General features: G+C 47.7%; 1 pseudogene; it reads right to left on the bottom strand.

Moving 5' to 3' along the window:
• Window positions 1–2,186: 2,186 nt before the first annotated feature.
• LOC130276388 (gelsolin-like) lies at window positions 2,187–9,268 on the bottom strand (annotated as a pseudogene).
• Window positions 9,269–20,373: the final 11,105 nt, after the last annotated feature.

Below are 20,373 nucleotides of genomic sequence, written 5' to 3'. Positions count from 1 at the left end.
AATGTAAGACAGACTAATGTCAGCCTTAACCCCTGTTGTAGCCCCTAGGAGGGGAAGAGGAAGGCAAGGATACCTGCCCTCACAATCTAACAAGAAAGAAATGAAAACGTAGCTCTTGTGTTAACTACAGAGAATGGTGAGTGTTGTGCTGTAGGCTAGCTGGGAGTAGTAGTTCTTCAACTACTGAACCCAATATACTCTGAACTATACTATCTTTTGTCAAGTTAGTTGTTCCCATAATACAAAGTGCAGGAATGAGACCTTTAGATACTAGGATTCAGTGAAGCATCTTTAGCAACTTTACTGAACTTCTTGTGCAAATCCAATATGATAAAGTCGCCTTGGCACAACTTGGAGCACTACAGCTTTTTAGACCAGAGAATACATTTTTGGTCACTGTCTTTTTAATTTCTCCCCAACGCCCGAATTTTCATTTTTGTATTACATTTTATTTGTGCATTCTATTTGGTAGTGCCAGACTACGTTCTGTAGTCTAGGATTTTGATCTGGAGGACATGTTTCCTCTATGCATACGGCCTAAGACTTTTATGGCACTGCTAGTGGGTCGATTTTGTTATGAATAAAAGGATCATTTTTACTAAAAGGAAATGCAGAATGATTTATCTTCAGTAAAATGCATGTTCAGCTTGGGGCATGCACTCCTAACAAGATTATTAGACTGAGCCTGAATTTAAGAAACCAGAGAGTATTTTTTTTCTTTCTCTTTAGACGTAGTAGAAGAGTGGTTCTTTTTCTGAAGAAAGCAAAAATGTTTTCTAATGTCATGCAATCATTTGAAAGGAATTGTATTAAATAGTATTAGTTTTAATACTGTATAAGGGTACATTCACACGAGCGGATCCCCAGTGTGTATCATGCTGCGTATCCACCGCTGAAGGAACGCTGTATGCTGCCTTTACATGTGCCTGCTCGGAGTGGCAATATGCCGCTACTAGCAGACACACTGAAGCATGCTCAGTGTACTCGCACAGATCGCAGCTGCTCCCCCAGCTCTATGAGCTAGGCCGAGAGGTGCGAGTATACTGCGCATTCGCACATCAACTCGCACATCGCAGGGTGTCTGCTTGTAGCGGCGGATTGCCGCTCCGAGTAGGCACCTGTAAAGGCAGCATAGAGTGGTGGATCCACAGTGTAATGCGCGCTGGGGATCCGCTCGTGTGAACGTACCCTAAGGGTACAGTTTCACAGTGCAAAAGCCATGCATTTGCAGTTTTGATGCAATTAAAAACTACATACGGTTTTTGTTGTAACTGGTAACAATGTGGTTTTAGACTGCATGTTTGCATTTGTTAGATTTCTTGTACTGAACTTGTTAGAATTGAAAGAGGTTGTCAGGCGAAAGAGATGACCTGTGTATGGTGTCAAAAAGTATTATAAAGCGACTTACTAATATAATGTTATAAGAAATATTGCACAGATCTTCCATAATCAGCTGAGCTGTTTCCCTTGTAGCTGTGACGTCCCGTCACACTCTCTAAAGGCAAAGAGCTACTGTCCCTGCTTCCCCCTCCCCTCCTCTTTGCTCAGGAGGTAATATTACTGATCATTATATTTTAAGGCAGCAGAAAGTTTTCCTCTGTAATGGCAATGTAATACAGTTATTCAGGCAAACTTATAATATCTCATTTACAGATTTATACACTTAGGGAAGTGTTTTCTCAGCCATACGACAACTTTACATATATTTTAGCTGGGACACAGGTACCAGGACACTGTAGAAGCAGAACCTGAAGAATATCATTTTCATAAGGTCCATAGAAATACTTGGTATGACTTAGCTATTAACTTTTATTGAAAATCACCTTTATATGCAACAAAAAATATCAAAAAAAAACAGCAGTCCCAAACTTAGCCAGTTCATGTGTAGGCTAAGTTTGCAAACATTTTTTCTCTGCCTTTTGTTCCGCAAACTCAATTTTCTGTCAGTTTTACAGTATAAACAATGGCCGAACAGCCTCCTATTTTCTGGTTATTGAGTTCAAACTGAAAAACAGCTGTTAACAGCCATTATTATTATTTTTTTATCCAAACGAAGCTCTTATTACTTTTAAATATCCCAAATATATTATGGTCGTACTTAGAACCTTTTGGTTATTGCACTGGGGGGGGGGGGGGGGGGCTCCTAGGCAGTGAAGGCACATTACTTGCCGACAGCACGTCACACATCACATGCTCAGCTCCGCCAGCGACTTCTCCAGAGGATCCACCACCCAGAAGTCATTGTCCCAGCCCAGGAACCATCCGGTGAAAGTCGGGGGCTCGAATCCCTGCTTGATGACAGCGATGGGGGTCCGCTTGTCTCTGCTTGCAGGGTTCGTCTGAATGTAAGTAGCAGCTGAGGTCAGCGCTTCTTTCTTCTCTTCCTCTTGAGCTTCATTTCCGATCCAGACGAAGACCTAATCCCAGGTGTCCAGGAGTGTCACGATGCCGGCTGGCAGGTAGTGGATCCTCTGTGCCAGAGAGGGATTGGCGTGGACCGTGCTAGTGGATCGGTTCTAAGTCACTACTGGTTTTCACCAGAGCCCGCCGCAAAGCGGGATGGTCTTGCTACGGCGGTAGTGACCAGGTCGTATCCACTAGCAACGGCTCAACCTCTCTGACTGCTGAAGATAGGCGCGGTACAAGGGAGTAGACAGAAGCAAGGTCGGACGTAGCAGAAGGTCAGGGCAGGCAGCAAGGATCGTAGTCGGGGGCAACGGCAGGAGGTCTGGAACACAGGCTAGGAACACACTAGGAAACGCTTTCACTGGCACAATGGCAACAAGATCCGGCGAGGGAGTGAAGGGGAAGTGAGGTGTAAATAGGGAGTGCACAGGTGAACACACTAATTGGAACCACTGCGCCAATCAGCGGCGCAGTGGCCCTTTAAATCGCAGAGACCCGGCGCGCGCGCGCCCTAGGGAGCGGGGCCGCGCGCGCCGGGACAGGACAGACGGAGAGCGAGTCAGGTACGGGAGCCGGGATGCGCATCGCGAGCGGGCGCTACCCGCATCGCGAATCGCATCCCGGCTGGAGACGGTATCGCAGCGCACCGGGTCAGTGGAGCTGCCCGGAGCGCTGCGGTAGCGAGAGAGAAGCGAGCGCTCCGGGGAGGAGCGGGGACCCGGAGCGCTCGGCGTAACAGTACCCCCCCCCTTGGGTCTCCCCCTCTTCTTAGAGCCTGAGAACCTGAGGAGCAGACTTTTGTCTAGGATGTTGTCCTCAGGTTCCCAGGATCTCTCTTCAGGTCCACAGCCCTCCCAATCCACCAAAAAGAACCTTTTTCCTCTGACCATCTTGGAGGCCAGTATCTCTTTCACTGAGAAGACGTCAGAAGAACCGGAGACAGGAGTGGGAGAAACTAATTTGGGAGAGAAACGGTTGATGATGAGTGGTTTAAGAAGAGAGACATGAAAGGCATTAGGAATACGGAGAGAAGGAGGAAGAAGAAGTTTGTAAGAGACAGGATTAATTTGGCACAAGACTTTGAAAGGACCAAGATAGCGTGGACCCAGTTTGTAACTGGGGACACGAAAGCGGACATATTTAGCGGAGAGCCATACCTTGTCTCCTGGAGCAAAAATGGGGGGAGCTCTTCTTTTCTTATCGGCAAACTTTTTCATGCGAGATGAAGCCTGTAAAAGAGAATCTTGGGTCTCTTTCCATATGGTGGAAAGATCACGAGTCACTTCATCTACAGCGGGCAAACCAGAGGGCAAGGGAGTAGGGAGGGGGGGAAGAGGGTGACGGCCGTACACCACGAAAAATGGGGATTTGGAGGAAGATTCAGAGACTCTAAAGTTATACGAGAATTCGGCCCATGGTAGAAGATCTGCCCAATCATCCTGGCGGGAGGAAACAAAATGTTGTAAATAATCACCCAAGACCTGGTTAATTCTTTCTACTTGTCCATTGGATTGAGGATGATATGCAGAGGAAAAGTTTAATTTAATCTTGAGTTGTTTACAGAGAGCCCTCCAGAATTTTGACACGAATTGGACGCCTCTATCCGAGACTATCTGTGTGGGCAACCCGTGAAGACGAAAAATGTGTACAAAAAATTGTTTAGCCAACTGAGGCGCTGAAGGAAGACCAGGAAGAGGGATGAAATGTGCCATCTTGGAGAATCGATCAACGACCACCCAAACAACAGTGTTGCCACGGGATGGGGGTAGGTCTGTAATAAAATCCATACCAATCAGAGACCAAGGCTGTTCGGGGACAGGCAGAGGATGAAGAAAACCAGCGGGCTTCTGGCGAGGAGTCTTATCCCGGGCACAGACAGTGCAGGCTCGCACAAAGTCCACGACATCCGTCTCCAGAGTCGGCCACCAATAGAAGCGAGAGATGAGTTGCACAGATTTCTTGATGCCTGCATGACCTGCGAGATGGGAGGAGTGACCCCATTTGAGGATTCCGAGGCGTTGGCGTGGAGAGACGAAGGTCTTTCCTGGAGGAGTTTGCCTGATGGAGGCTGGAGAAGTGGAAATCAGGCAGTCAGGAGGAATGATGTGTTGCGGAGAGAGTTCAACTTCCGAGGCATCCGAGGAACGAGAGAGAGCATCGGCCCTAATGTTCTTATCGGCAGGCCGAAAGTGAATTTCAAAATTAAATCGGGCAAAGAACAGAGACCACCTGGCCTGGCGAGGATTCAGCCGTTGGGCAGACTGGAGATAGGAGAGATTCTTGTGATCGGTGTAAATAATAACTGGAAATCTTGATCCCTCCAGCAGATGCCTCCATTCCTCAAGTGCTAATTTAATGGCTAGAAGCTCTCGATCCCCGATGGAGTAGTTCCTCTCCGCCGGAGAGAAGGTCCTAGAAAAAAAACCACAAGTAACAGCATGCCCGGAAGAATTTTTTTGTAGAAGGACCGCTCCAGCTCCTACAGAGGAGGCATCAACTTCCAATAGGAAGGGTTTAGATGGGTCAGGTCTGGAGAGCACGGGAGCCGAAGAAAAGGCAGACTTGAGCCGTTTGAAGGCGTCTTCCGCTTGAGGAGGCCAAGACTTGGGATTGGCATTTTTTTTGGTTAAAGCCACGATAGGGGCCACAACGGTAGAAAAATGTGGAATAAATTGCCTGTAATAATTGGCGAACCCCAAAAAACGTTGGATAGCACGGAGTCCGGAGGGGCGTGGCCAATCTAAGACGGCAGAGAGTTTGTCTGGATCCATTTGTAGTCCCTGGCCAGAGACCAAGTATCCTAGGAAAGGAAGAGATTGGCATTCAAACAGACATTTCTCTATCTTGGCATAAAGTTGATTGTCACGAAGTCTCTGAAGAACCATACGGACATGCTGGCGGTGTTCTTCTAGATTGGCAGAAAAAATCAGGATATCGTCCAGATATACAACAACACAGGAGTATAAGAGATCACGAAAAATTTCATTAACAAAGTCTTGGAAGACGGCAGGGGCGTTGCACAGGCCAACGGGCATGACCAGATACTCAAAGTGTCCATCTCTAGTGTTAAATGCCGTTTTCCATTCATCCCCCTCTCTGATGCGGATGAGATTATAAGCACCTCTTAAGTCCAGTTTGGTAAAGATGTGGGCACCTTGGAGGCGATCAAAGAGTTCAGAGATAAGAGGTAGGGGGTAGCGGTTCTTTACCGTGATTTTATTAAGACCGCGGTAGTCAATGCAAGGACGTAGAGAGCCATCTTTTTTGGACACAAAGAAAAATCCGGCTCCGGCAGGAGAGGAGGATTTACGGATAAAGTCTTTTTTTAAATTTTCCTGGATGTACTCCGACATAGCAAGAGTCTCTGGGGCGGACAGAGGATAGATTCTGCCCCGGGGTGGAGTAGTGCCCGGGAGGAGGTCAATAGGACAATCATAAGGCCTGTGAGGAGGTAGAGTCTCAGCTTGTTTTTTGCAAAAAACATCCGCAAAGTCCATATAGGCCTTAGGGAGACCGGTTACAGGGGGAACCACAGAGTCACGGCAAGGGGTACTGGGAACCGGTTTTAGGCAGTCCTTGAAACAAGAGGGCCCCCAACTCTTGATCTCCCCAGAGGACCAATCCAGGGTTGGGGAATGGAGTTGAAGCCAGGGTAGTCCAAGGAGGATTTCGGAAGTGCAATTGGGGAGGACCAAAAATTCAATCCTCTCGTGATGAGGTCCGATGCACATTAGAAGGGGCTCCGTGCGGTAACGTATGGTACAGTCCAATCTTTCATTGTTTACACAATTGATGTAGAGGGGTCTGGCGAGACTGGTCACTGGGATGTTGAACCTGTTGACGAGAGCGGCCAAAATAAAATTTCCTGCAGATCCGGAATCCAAGAAGGCCATAGTAGAGAAGGAGAAGGCAGAGGCAGATATCCGCACAGGCACAGTAAGACGTGGAGAAGCAGAGTAGACATCAAGGACTGTCTCACCTTTGTGCGGAGTCAGCGTACGTCTTTCCAGGCGGGGAGGACGGATAGGACAATCCTTCAGGAAGTGTTCGGTACTGGCACAGTACAAGCAGAGATTCTCCATGCGGCGTCGTGTCCTCTCTTGAGGTGTCAGGCGAGACCGGTCGACCTGCATAGCCTCCACGGCGGGAGGCACAGGAACGGATTGCAGGGGACCAGAGGAGAGAGGAGCCGGGGAGAAAAAACGCCTTGTGCGAACAAAGTCCATATCCTGGCGGAGCTCCTGACGCCTTTCGGAAAAACGCATGTCAATGCGAGTGGCAAGATGGATGAGTTCATGTAGGTTAGCAGGGATTTCTCGTGCGGCCAGAACATCTTTAATGTTGCTGGATAGGCCTTTTTTAAAGGTCGCGCAGAGGGCCTCATTATTCCAGGATAATTCTGAAGCAAGAGTACGGAATTGTACGGCGTACTCGCCAACGGAAGAATTACCCTGGACCAGGTTCAACAGGGCAGTCTCAGCAGAAGAGGCTCGGGCAGGTTCCTCAAAGACACTTCGAATTTCCGAGAAGAAGGAGTGTACAGAGGCAGTGACGGGGTCATTGCGGTCCCAGAGCGGTGTGGCCCATGACAGAGCTTTTCCAGACAGAAGGCTGACTACGAAAGCCACCTTAGACCTTTCAGTAGGGAACTGGTCCGACATCATCTCCAAGTGCAGGGAACATTGGGAAAGAAAGCCACGGCAGAATTTAGAGTCCCCATCAAATTTATCCGGCAAGGATAGTCGTAGACCAGAAGCGGCCACTCGCTGCGGAGGAGGTGCAGGAGCTGGCGGAGGAGATGATTGCTGAAGCTGTGGTAGTAGCTGCTGTAGCATCACGGTCAGTTGAGACAGCTGTTGGCCTTGTTGCGCTATCTGTTGTGACTGCTGGGCGACCACCGTGGTGAGGTCGGCGACAACTGGCAGAGGAACTTCAGCGGGATCCATGGCCGGATCTACTGTCACGATGCCGGCTGGCAGGTAGTGGATCCTCTGTGCCAGAGAGGGATTGGCGTGGACCGTGCTAGTGGATCGGTTCTAAGTCACTACTGGTTTTCACCAGAGCCCGCCGCAAAGCGGGATGGTCTTGCTGCGGCGGTAGTGACCAGGTCGTATCCACTAGCAACGGCTCAACCTCTCTGACTGCTGAAGATAGGCGCGGTACAAGGGAGTAGACAGAAGCAAGGTCGGACGTAGCAGAAGGTCAGGGCAGGCAGCAAGGATCGTAGTCGGGGGCAACGGCAGGAGGTCTGGAACACAGGCTAGGAACACACTAGGAAACGCTTTCACTGGCACAATGGCAACAAGATCCGGCGAGGGAGTGAAGGGGAAGTGAGGTGTAAATAGGGAGTGCACAGGTGAACACACTAATTGGAACCACTGCGCCAATCAGCGGTGCAGTGGCCCTTTAAATCGCAGAGACCCGGCGCGCGCGCGCCCTAGGGAGCGGGGCCGCGCGCGCCGGGACAGGACAGACGGAGAGCGAGTCAGGTTCGGGAGCCGGGATGCGCATCGCGAGCGGGCGCTACCCGCATCGCGAATCGCATCCCGGCTGGAGACGGTATCGCAGCGCACCGGGTCAGTGGAGCTGCCCGGAGCGCTGCGGTAGCGAGAGAGAAGCGAGCGCTCCGGGGAGGAGCGGGGACCCGGAGCGCTCGGCGTAACAAGGAGCATGACATCATAAGTTGCCAGATCATCCTGCGTGATCTCACAGGGAACCTCCTCGATAATGAATCTGCCGGTCTTGTTGGTGCAGGCGAAGAGGCGCGGGGGATGAGCGTTCATCTTGTCCTTCAGCTGGGAGGACGTACGATATGGAGCTTTCCCACCCAGTGCGGTCCAGAAGTCATCGGTTTCTCTTCCTTCTGCGATTTCGGGGGCCCGAGGCTCCGAGCACCTGTAACAATTGGCACGCTCCCTGCTTCTCGGGGTCGCTGGCGCCCTGCCCCACCCACAGGAAGGAATCAGACGGCATCTTCAGGACGAAGGCATCATTGGAGTTGAGACTAGCGGCAGAGGCGTCCACCTCCACTGCTCTGCTGAAGCCGGAGGACGATGCCCAGACCTGGAAGAGGCGGATGTCGGCGTCGGGGGTCTGCACGCCATCTCGGGAGGTGCCGGCCTTGTACAAGATCAGAGGTTTACCCCCAAACAAGCTGAGCAGATGGGTCGGCTCCTTCCCCTGCACCACGCGGACCTGCATCGGGCCGCCCCCCAGCTCCTCGTCCAGTTGGGCACTCAGGAAGGCCAACGCCGTAATCTCATCCTTAGAAGAATCCAGACCCTGCCAGGTGTAGATGATCTGTTCGCCTTCGATCCGCACCATTGGTAGATCTCATCCCCCAGGTCCAGGATGAAGCAGTCGCCTGGTTGAAGCTCGCCCAGGACACTGGCACCTCTGTGGCCCTCGCCAGGCGCAGCCCCTTCACCTGCAGCAGTCGCTCCACATTCACGTCGTTGGGGACCACGTGGGTGAATCCAGAGGCCACGCCGCCTGCCTTGTATTTGATGCCAGATTTAAAGTATCCCAGGAAAGTGTGTGACTCGTAGCCCTGGACCTCGCGGTTCTGGATGGGTTTCCCGCCAAGGTGATCGTCCATCTGGACTGGGAAGATGGCAGCCGATCCGCTCTCATTCTGTGTGCACTCATCACCCAGTCAGTATCGGAGGTCATACTGCAGGATGCTGGAGCGCTGCTTTATGGTGTTCAGGACCAGGTAAGCGTCTCAGGTGAAGAACGATCCGTACTGATTGCGCGGCACGGCCACCAGATCAAACTTCTCCAACCTCCAGATCTTCAGCCCCGGCTCCCGGCCCACCTTCTCAAACTCCGGGTGATCCACCACCATTGCTGATGACCAACATGTGACCGAAACCCAGAAACGACTTACAGACATTTTTTTTTAAGCAAAAGAAATGCTGACTTTTTATGGGTATGAAGAGGAGACCAAAAACTGTGTGTGATCATACTCATAAAGTTTAATTTTACAGCTGTAAATATTACAGCAGTAAAATTAAGAGACAAGGTTTGGGCCATTTCTGTCTAAAGTAAATTTTTCGTATAGTATATTGACATGTATTTTGCTGTGTTTTTTTTTTTTAGCCAAAGCCTGTAGTGTATTTGGAAGGGAATGGCAAATATAATGGAAGGACTTACACTTCTCCTTCATACTGGATCCACTTCTGACTTTGGCTCATAAACTGCAGTGGCAGCTTTCCAAAAAAAAAACAAAAAAAACGCTAGAAACAAAAGTAGCCTAACACATTGTAGACAGCTCGAAAAAAAAAAAGACAAAAAGTTTAAAAAAAATCTGCATAAATATAGAACAAAAACTGTTATATTAGAAGTGCACAGAGGTACAGTATGTTTAGTAATATAGTAACCACCAGCATTAATACTCAAAGTAACTAAATAAAATAATTATTATATTAAAGAATACTCATTTTAACATTTATGTTTGTATTATCAAAAATCCTTGGATGTAAAATCTAAAAATAGGTTAAAAATCAAATATATACAGTACTACTATAGAACTCCTGGAATAACATTCACTTCTCTCCACATATCAGGCAGCTGTAATATATATTGCATTTTGCTACAAAAAAAATTATTAGCATTTATGATTACATGTAGTATACCTGCGCTACATTTCTCAAAAAAAGTAGCAAAAATAAAAAACGCTCTTTTTAATTAACTGATAAACTATTAATCACATTTTTTCAATGTTAGGTGACACATTATTCATTCAGATGGGATGACGGTGAACTTCCACTAATCACATCTGATTTGCCCACATAGACTTGATTGAAACACATATACAGAGAGCAAAACGGCGGCTTTGTCGCTAATCTTCAGAGTCTGCTGCTGAGTTAATAAGGGCAATTTTTTCCCCCTTAAATGAGACCACCATTCCTTAATCTGCATATCAAAATCAAGAGGAAGGTAATTGCAAAACACATATTCCTGAAATCTAATCACTATACAACTTTAGGGTCTTTTATTGAAGCATGTGAAATTATGGACAGAATATTAATGACTAGAGCTAATCAAACCCAATTAGTGATTTCTAACAATAGTCACATAAATATACAAGTCAGGTATCCAAACGCTTTAGGAAAGAGTTAACCCTTGAAACTCCAGCATAGGCTGAATGCAAAACAATTATATCAAAAAGACAAGCAGAGGGCTGCCTTCCAAACATAACAGCTCAATTTAGGCATGTTACACAAGGGTATTATGGCTGTGGGTTGCATGGAGCCATAATATACTACCCATAGACTTGTATGGGTCTATGATGAAAATCAACAGGAAATAAATTATGCCATGATCAATTGTATGCTGTATTCTTCACTAGAAGCATGTTCAATACAGTGAGCACCAAGTCACCATATGGTAGACCCCTCCCCAAATCAATTGCTAAGGCTTTAGGTTATTGGTATATGTTCAGACACTGTTAAAGGGGTTATCCAGGAATTAAAAAAAAAAAAAAAACAGAGCTACTTTCTTTCATAAACAGCTCCTTGTCTGTCTCCAGGTTGGGTGTGGTTCTCCAGCTCTGTTCCATTGAAGTGAACAGAGCCAATTTGTAAAACCACACCCAACCTAAAGACAGACACGGAGCTGTTTTTGAAAGAAATTAGCTGTGCTAATTTTTTAGCTGAGTACCCGGCGGGTTTTTCCTACCTAATCCTTATGGGGGAGGAAAAGCAACAAAGGAGGAAGCTTTTGTCCTCAAATGCTATCCTCAAATCCTGACCCCATATTCCTTACTCAAATCCTGACTCCAAATCCCCTCCTCATATCCCTTCCTCATACCCCGTCTGCATATCCCATCCTCAAATCCTGTTGTCATCCCATCCTCACATTCAGTCCTCCTATCCCGTCCTCATATCCTGTCCCCATATCCCGACCTCATATCACAACCTCATATCCTGTACTCATATCCCATCTTCATATCCTTTCCCAATATCCCGAACTCATATCACAACTCCATATCCCGTCCCCATATCCTGCCCTCATATCCCGTCCCCATATCCTGTCCCCATATCTCGTACTCATATCCCATCCTCAAATCCCATTGTAATATCCCGTCCCAATATCCTGTCCTCATATCTAATCCCCATTTCTAATCCTCATATCCCGTCCTCAGGTGGGGCTGGGTTGTGATGAAGATATTGTAAACTGAAAATAAAAGGGTGTGGCTTAAAGGGTGGGCATGTCTTTGCAAGATGGGGCATGTAATCCGTGGAGAGTGTGGCTTGCCAGCTGGACTGACGCATTCACCAGGAGATGCAGAGCTTGTGGAGTATTGTAACGGAAGTTCCAAAACCCCATCCTTCACATAAGGGAGTAGGTTAGGGTTAATTTAAGTATTATATATTTTTATTTGACATATAAGTAACATGTGACCAAGTATTAGCAAAATATCTATAGCTGTACGGAAGTTATGTGGGAACATACATTTCCCATAAATTTGCATTAGACTTTAAACAAAAACCCCGACCCTCACAAATGGGGGTAGTTAAGGGTTAAATTAACTATCCTATATTTTTAGTGAACATACAAGTAACATGTGACAAAGTATTATCAAAATATCTCCAGCTGTTTAGAAGTTATGCAGTATCATATAAAAATCAAAACTACATGCAGGAAAATTTATACGTTTAAAATTGTCATCTTCTGAGGGCACATTTTTTGCGCCGTGGTCTGAAGTTTTTAGCGGTACCATTTTTGCATTGTTAGGACTTTTTATTCATTTTTTCATGATATAAAAAGTGACCAAAAATGCACTATTTTGGACTTTGGAATTTTTTTGCGCACACGCCATTGACCGTGCAATTTAATTAATTATATATTTTTATAATTCGGACATTTCCGCACGCGGCGATACCACATATGTTTATTTTTATTTAAAATGTTTTTTTTTTTTTTTTATGGGAAAAAGGGGGTGATTCAAACTTTTAATAGGGGAGGGGTTAAATAATCTGTATTCACTTTTTTTTTTTTACTTTTTTTTTGCAGTGTTAAAGCTCCCATAGGGACCTATAACACTGCACACACTGATCTTTCACATTGATCACTGGTTTCTCACAGGAAACCAGTGATCGATGATTCTGCCGCTTGACTGCTCATGCCTGGATCTCAGGCACTGTGCAGTCATTCGGCGATTGGACAGCGAGGAGGCAGGTAGGGACCCTCCAGCTGTCCTGTAAGCTGTTCGGGATGCCGCAATTTCACCGCGGCTATCCCGAACAGCTCCCTGAGCTAACCGGCATGATTTCACTTTCATTTTAGATGTGGCGTTCAACTTTGAACGCCGCGCCTAAAGGGTTAATAGCGCGCGGCAGCGCGATCAATGCCGCGCGCTATTAGCCGCGGGTCCCGGCCGTTGTTAGAGGCCGGGCCCGACCCGCTATAGATCGGGAGCGGACTCAGGGCGTACAGGTACGCCCTGGGTCCTTAACAGGTTAGGGGATTTTTAGGAGAAACCATTAGATTCCTCCTACAGATCACTGTGGTTTCATAAAACCACACTGATCTGTGTGCTTTGCGCTCGATTGATAAAGCCTGGTCCTGCCAGGCTTTATCATTCAGAGCGCAGGAGCCGGCAGTGAAGGAGAGGTAAGCCCTCTGGCTACCTCAGCAGTGGATCCCCCCCCCCCCCCCCCGGCGCGTCCGCGCTGCGGGGGGCGATCCACCCCACTGGACCACCAGGGAGCGTTAAATGTTCCTTTAGACGCCACTGTCAACTTTGACAGTGACGATCTAAAAGGTAAATAGCTGGCAATTGCCGCATGTTGGCTATTAACGCCGGACCCCAGGTACAGGAATCGGCTGGGGGCCGCGCGGTATGACGTGGGCTCGAGTCGGGAGCCCGCATCATACACCGCTTGCCGTCTCAGGACGAGCCGGCTCGTCCTTTGTCGGCAACTGGTTAAACAAAACCCCTGACCCTATCCTATGCTTGTTGTTGACATATGAGTAACATGTGTACCAAGTTTCATGTTAATATCTTTAGCCGTTTGGAATTGATGCTGGAACATACACACACACACACATGGGGGGAGGGATTTATCAAACTGTGTGAGTGATTTCCCCACAGCAACCAATCACAGCTCAGCTAACGAGCAGTGGTAAAGTAAAACCTGAGCTGTGATTGGTTGCTGCTGGAAAATCCCTCCACTTTTTCTCTCAAACAGTTTGATAAATCTGGGCCACTGAGTTTTATATACTACTGCTCAAAAAAAATAAAGGGAGCACTGAAACAACACAATGTAACTCCAAGTCAATCACACTTCTGTGAAATCACACTGTCCACTCAGGTAGCAACACTGATTGACAATCAATTTCACATGCTGTTGTGAAAATGGAACAGACAACAGGTGGAAATTATAGGCAATTAGCAAGACACCCCCAATAAAGGAGTTGTTCTGAAGGTGGTAACCACAGACTACTTCTCAGTTCCTATGCTTCCTGGCTGATGTTTTGGTAACTTTTGAATGCTGGCGGTGCTTTCACTCTAGAAGTAGAATGAGACAGAGTCTACAACCACACAAGTGGCTCAGGTAGTGCAGCTCATCCAGGATGGCACATCAATGCAAGCTGTGGCCAGAAGGTTTGCTGTGTCAGCGCAGTGTCCAGAGCATGGAGGCGGTACCAGGAGACAGGCCAGTACATCAGGAGACGTGGAGGAGGCCATAGGAGGGCAACAACGCAGCAGCATGACTGCTACCTCTGCCTTTGTGCAAGGAGAAGCAGGAGGAGCACTGCCAGAGCCCTGCAAAATGACCTCCAGCAGGCCACAAATGTACGTGTCCATTCAAATGGTCAGAAACAGACTCTATGAGGGTGGTATGAGGGCCAGACGTCCACAGCTGGGGGTTGTTCTTACAGCCCAACACCGTACAGGAGGTCTGGCATTTGCCAGAGAACACCAAGATTGGCAAATTCACCACTGGCGCCCTGTGCTCTTCACAGATGAAAGCAGGTTCACGCTGAGCACATGTGACAAACGTGACAGAGTCTGGAGATGCCATGGAGAACATTCTGCTGCCTGCAACATCCTCTAGCATGACCGATTTGGTGGGTGGGTCAGTAATGTTGTGGGGTACTATTTCTTTGGGGGAGGGGGGGGCGCACAGCCCTCCTTATGCTTGCCAAAGGTAGCCTGACTGCCATTAGGTACCGAGAGGAGATCCTCAGACCCCTTGTGAGACCATATGCTGGTGTGGGTCGCCCTGGGTTTCTCCTAATGCAAGACAATGCTAGACCTCATGTGGCTGGAGTGTGTCAGCAGTTCCTGCAAGAGGAAGGCATTGATGTTATGGACTGGCCCGCCCATTCCCCAGACCTGAATCCGATTAAGCACATCTGGGACATCATGTCTCGCTTCAACCACCAACGCCACATTGCACCACAGACTGTCCAGGAGTTGGCGGATGCTTTAGTCCAGGTCTGGGAGGATATCCCTCAGCAGACCATCCGCCACCTCATCAGGAGCATGCCCAGGCATTGTAGGGAGGTCATACGGGCACATGGAGGCCACACACACTACTGAGCCTCATTTTGACTTGTTTTAAGGACATTACATCAATGTTGGATCAGCCTGTAGTGTGGTTTTCCACTTTGATTTTGAGCGTGAAAACCTTTGCATTCACTTCCAGGCAGTGGAAGAGAGGTGGTGTCTGGTAACTATAAAAGAAAGTATACTAAGCGATTGTTTGAGCTAGTGATTGTGTGTCTGTATGTCTGTATACAAGAGTGTGAAGTATAAAGTGAGTGTAAGTATAAAAGTGAGAGGGACTTAAAATTAATTTTTGCAATCCCCAAATCTAGTATGGCCTCCATATTGGAAAAGGCAGTCCAGTGTGCATCTTGCAAAATGTATGCAATCCTTGCACAGCAGTTTGAGGGTGCATATTGTTGTGCGCGAGTTGTTCATTTGGAAGCCCAGATCCTGGATCTAGAGGAGCAACTGGCAACACTGAGATGCATTGAAAACTTGGAGAGGAGTCTCCTGCTCACTGAGCAAGTACTCTCTGGGGTAGAAGTGGGGGAGGATAGTGGGACGGAGGTGCAGGACAGTCAGGCAGCTAGCTGGGTTACAGTTAGAAAACGGGGTAGAGGGAAAAGTGTCAGGGAGGCTAGTCCTGATCTGGCACACCCCAATAAGTTTGCCAGGTTGGCAGATGAGGGGGATTCCATTTCAGAGCAAGTAGTACTGCAGCAGGACTTTGCAGCAGGGGGGTGACTGCTCCAGTAAGGAGGAAAGGAGGAGTGCAAGGCAGGCCAGAAAGGTACTGGAAGTGGGGGACTCTATTATAAGGGGGACAGACAGGGCGATCTGTCTTCCTGGCACTCAAGTTCGGCACACCGCAGATCGGGTTGACAGGTTGCTGGGTGGGGCTGGAGAGGACCTAGCAGTCATGTTACATATTGGCACCAATGACAAAGTAAGAGGTAGGCGGAGTGTCCTTAAAAATGATTTCAGGGACTTAGGCCGCAAGCTTAAGGCAAGGACCTCCAAGGTTGTACTTTCTGAAATATTACCTGTACCACGAGCCACACCAGAAAGGCAGCGGGAGATTAGGGAGGTAAACAAGTGGCTCAGAAGCTGGTGTAGGAAGGAGGGGTTTGTGTTTATGGAGAACTGGGCCGACTTTGCTGTCGGATACCGGCTCTACCGTAGGGACAGGCTGCACCCCAATGGGGAGGGTGCAGCTGTGCTTGGGGAGATGGCTAGAAGGGTGGAGGAGTGTTTAAACTAGGGACTGGGGGAGGGAACCTACAATGTAGAGGGGGAAGATAGTGTAGATAGAGAGGGGGGACTTATTAATGTACCTGGGGGTGGAGCGGAGGGAAGGGTTAGAATAGTTAATAGGGATAGGCTTCATAGGGAGAAAAAACATACACCTTTGAATTAGGGATCGACCGATATCGTTTTTTTAGGGCCGATACCGATAATCGGTGCAGGTTAGGGCCGATAGCCGATAACTTATACCGATATTCCGGTATAAGTTATCGGCTATTTAACCCCCTGCGACACCGCTGCAGATCATTGATTTAAAGCGGGCGCTTTAAATCAATGATCTGCAGTGGCTTTTGCGGTGCCATAGGCCGCCGCCACCACCCGCTTCTCTCCCCCTACCTGTCAGGGTGGTCCGGGCCATCCATCCATCGTTCCTGTAGTGTCCGGGGGCGTTCCGGGTGGAGGGTGAACCGGTCCGGGCTGTCCTTCTTCTCCGGCGGTCATCTTCTCCACTCCGGGCAGGCTCCGGCCTAGTACGCTGCATAGACGCCGCTGCGCAGTGACGCCCGTGCGCAGCGACGCACCTGACGTCACGGCGTAGCGACGTCTATGCAGTGTACTAGGCCGGAGCCTGCCCGGAGTGGAGAAGATGACCGCCGGAGAAGAAGGACAGCCCGTACCAGTTCACTCTTCACCCGGAACGCCCTCGGACACTACAGGAATGAAGGATGGCCCGGACCACCCCCATTACAGGTAAGTTTAATTTTTTTATTGACTCGGAGGGTGGGGGAGGGGCCCGACCGGTATAGCGGTATGGGCAAAAATCCATACCAGTATACCGCCCAGCATCATGGTGGGGGGTGCGCACGGTGCGGTGAGTCGGGGGTGCGGTGCGGCGGGTCGGGGGGTGGCGGTCGCGGTGCGGTGGGGGCGGTGCGGGGGGCGGGGCATTATCGGCTTATCGGCAAGATAATTGCTGATACCGATAATGCCCAAAATCATGATTATCGGCCGATAATATCGGCCATACCGATAATCGGTTGATCCCTACTTTGAATTGCATGTTGACTAATGCCAGAAGTCTGTCCAATAAAACAGAGGAACTGGAGTGGTTGATGTCTGAGGAAAATTATGACATAGTGGGTATAACAGAGACTTGGTTGGACGATAGCTGTGACTGGGCGATCAACATACAGGGTTATAGTCTATTCAGGAAGGATTGGCCAAAAAGGAAAGGGGGAGGAGTTCGTTTTTATGTGAAATCGAGTCTGAAGGCCGCACAGTGGGAGGATATATGGGAGGGAACCGATAATGTGGAGGCATTATGAGTAGAAATATATGGAGATGAAAATAAAAAATTCTGATAGGAAGATCAATTACTGAGGAAAATAAACAAGGCAGCAAATCAAAATGAGGTGATAATAATGGGAGACTTTAACTATCCTGATATAAACTGGGAGACTGAGACCTGTGAATCTCATAAAGGAAAAAGGGTTTCTGACTATAGCTGAAGACAATTATCTGTCCCAAATGGTGCAGGACCCGACCAGAGGGGGCACCCTACTAGACTTAACATTAACCAACAGACCTGACAGAGTAACTAATGTGCAAGTAGAAGGACACCTAGGAAATAGTGATCATAATATAATACTGTACATTATAACTTGTTCTTCAATAAGGGAATCTCTCGAGGGGCCACAAAAACAATGAACTTTAGGAAGGGAAAGTTCGATCAACTCAGAGACAATATAACAATATAAAATAGAAGAAGCAGGTATGTCCAGCTCACCACCAACACCGCCGTGTCTCGGACACGTGTAGACCAACACATACTTGTCAATAGGAAAAGAAGGAGGCGTCCAGCACTTGGCAACGGTCAAAGAGTATGAGTTGCATCTGACTTTCATCGAGTATGATGTAAAAATCAAGGAGAATTTGGCCAAACTGGAAACCACTATAACTGAAACAAAACAAACAAAATTCCTAAGGGATATGCAGGACTACCAGACAAAAACAGTCTATCAGTGGCCTCAAACTAATACTCGCCCAACCCCGAGATCAATACTGAAGAAGAGCCGTGGACGTCGCTATAAAAACATTTCTCACAAAGATTCCAAAGTTAGCTTCACCTTAACAGATCCAGAATCGGCCGATTCTGCCACGGATGTTTGTGACGGATCTGCTATCTCTGCCGCTGGTACTCCAACTGCATCCTCCTCCCCCATGCCTACGTCATCTGGCTCAGTGAGTACCCGTGCTTCTACGTCATCAAAAAGCGCCGGGCAGGGAGGAAACACCGGAGGCCAGCGGCAGGATGCCAGGCAGAGGAAAAAGAGGTAGGAACAATACCGGTTTACAACCTATCTGCAAAGATATTATCCTATGCTGAGCTGTCTCTGCTATCAAAAGGACTTTCCTTTTTCTCCCAGTACTCGATTTGACTTATTCAAGACTTTACTCGATGTGAACAAGCTTGTACGCAATATTACCATCAAAAAACATTTCTTACATATTGCCCATGACGATAGGGAGGACATTTCAGACTGGGGGGAATATTTTGTACATGATGGTGATGCTTCTGATTTAAATACACGTAATTTGCATAATGGTTCAGCTATCATGTCTGATTCTCCAATACACGATGTAGGGTCTGTGGGATCTGGAGGTGCCCTGGGGTTCTCCTTTCGAGACCTCCGTACGCTTTTGGAACTCCAACAATTACAAGAAAAATACATAAATATGTGTGTACCATCCTTTAATACTACTAACCCTACCTTCTATCCAGTTATGTCTAGGACCCCCTAGACAGTGGAACGCGAACTTGTATCGCTGTCCAAGACTAATATTAAACATAAGCATAATTTGTCAACCTCTGAACGAGCAGCGTTAAAAGCAATAGAAGAAGCTGACGATATAATCGTCCGCCAGGCGGATAAGGGCGGCGCAGTGGTGGTCCTGGACAGGGGTCTGTACTATAATCTCAATATAGCCATGTTGTCTGATTTGAGTACATGCAGGCCCCTGTCCGGTGACCCCACTGTGCCCTTCTCACGAAAACTGAGTGCCTTGGTTGATATGGGAGTGGAACATGGCCACCTTACTCAGAAACAAAAGGATTACATACTTATCCAACATCCTCAGGTGGCCATTTTCCACTCCCTAACCAAGGTACATAAGAACACCTTTCCTCCGCCCATGCGACCAATTGTCGTAGGAATTTCTTCCCTAAACGAAAGGCTATGTGCATGGGTGGATAACCTATTACAACCATTGATCGGCAAGATGCCAGGATACATTAAGGATACCACCCATGTACTAGCCATGATGCAACATATTGTGTGGCAAACTGAGTATATGTGGATCACGGCGGATGTTACATCCCTATATTCTGTAATACCCCATTCCAAGGCGTTAATTGCCTTGGAATGGTTTCTTGTTAAATATTCCACATATACTCAAGATTTAGAGTTGTACATCATTGAGGTAGTTCATTATCTTTTGACTCATAATTTCTTTATGTTTGACAGGAGATTTTTCTTACAGGTGACGGGAGCTTTGATGGGGGCAAAATTTTCCCCCTCTCTCGCCAACATATATATGTGTTGGTGGGAGAGGCGTACACTTTTTGCTCCCCACAACTCCTACTTTCACTCTATCCGATGGTACGGACGCTACATAGACAATCTCATATTCATATGGGATTCAAGTGTAGCGGCCGTGCTTGGATTCTCTGATTTCTTAAATGATAACGATTTATGTTTGAAGTTTACTGTCACCTGTGAGAAAAACACTATGCCTTTTCTTGATCTAAAACTTGTTGGTGATACCATACATGGGAAGGTCACTACTATGACATATCGCAAGGAGACTGCAGTCAACTCTGTTCTTCATGCATCCTCGTCATCCCCCCCACGTGACAAAAAATTTGCCCATGGAGGAGATGATTAGAGCGCGACGCAAATGTTCTTTGGATTCTGATTTCAGACGTGAGGCATTTGATATTGCCTCGCGCCTGCAGTCTAGGGGCTATAGAGTGGAGCACATCAAAAGAGGCCTTGAGATAGCCAGTAAAAAGAAAGATGTGCTCTCCTAGATACTTCTAGACACAAAAGTGAGAATGGTGATAATGCACCAGCTAAAGAGAATCATCCTATTATTTTCTCTACACAATATAGCGATGATTTTCTGAGCATTAAAAAGATCATCAATAAATATCCACC

This window comes from Hyla sarda, chromosome 6 (genome assembly GCF_029499605.1).
Source record: "Hyla sarda isolate aHylSar1 chromosome 6, aHylSar1.hap1, whole genome shotgun sequence".
NCBI classification, from domain to species: domain Eukaryota; kingdom Metazoa; phylum Chordata; class Amphibia; order Anura; family Hylidae; genus Hyla; species Hyla sarda.
Note: the sequence above shows the minus strand (reverse complement) of the source record. Positions and strands in the feature narration are given on the sequence as shown.